General features: G+C 32.5%; 1 long non-coding RNA gene across 1 annotated transcript in view; it reads left to right on the top strand.

Moving 5' to 3' along the window:
- Positions 1-449, top strand: part of LOC119590553 — an 89,034-nt gene that overhangs the window by 28,122 nt on the left and 60,463 nt on the right. The gene's annotated exons all lie outside the window — the stretch shown is intronic.

Here is a 449-nt window from a genome sequence, read left to right as displayed (position 1 = left end):
AATATAAAAAAAACGACCAACAAGTACATTGTCGAGCTAGCATTCGTTGGTTGCAATCTATGATGAAAAATGCAATGAGATATTAAAGCAATAATCCCTATGCTTACTTTCTTTGCCTGAGCTTAGTGATTTATATCAAGCGGCGTTGAAAGAAGCTCATGAAAAATGCTAATTTCACCATCTTGATTAATCAGAAAGAAAGATTAGGGTAATTACTTACATATTATGCGAAAGATCAGAGATGTTATCTGTTTATTAAATGCTTGTTGATTTATGTCTTGCAGGGGAACGAGACTCTTAATTGCATGAAATAAGGATGTTTATATTAATGACACGATTTCAATGATAAGATGATTTTCTTGTTGGTGCAATTTATCGCTTGTTTCGTGTAATTGATTTCGTATATCATTTATGAACATTAGTTTGTAGAATTTGTGTGACACGTCCGC

The sequence above is a fragment of the Penaeus monodon genome, chromosome 27 (assembly GCF_015228065.2).
Source record: "Penaeus monodon isolate SGIC_2016 chromosome 27, NSTDA_Pmon_1, whole genome shotgun sequence".
Lineage (NCBI taxonomy): Eukaryota > Metazoa > Arthropoda > Malacostraca > Decapoda > Penaeidae > Penaeus > Penaeus monodon.
Note: the sequence above shows the minus strand (reverse complement) of the source record. Positions and strands in the feature narration are given on the sequence as shown.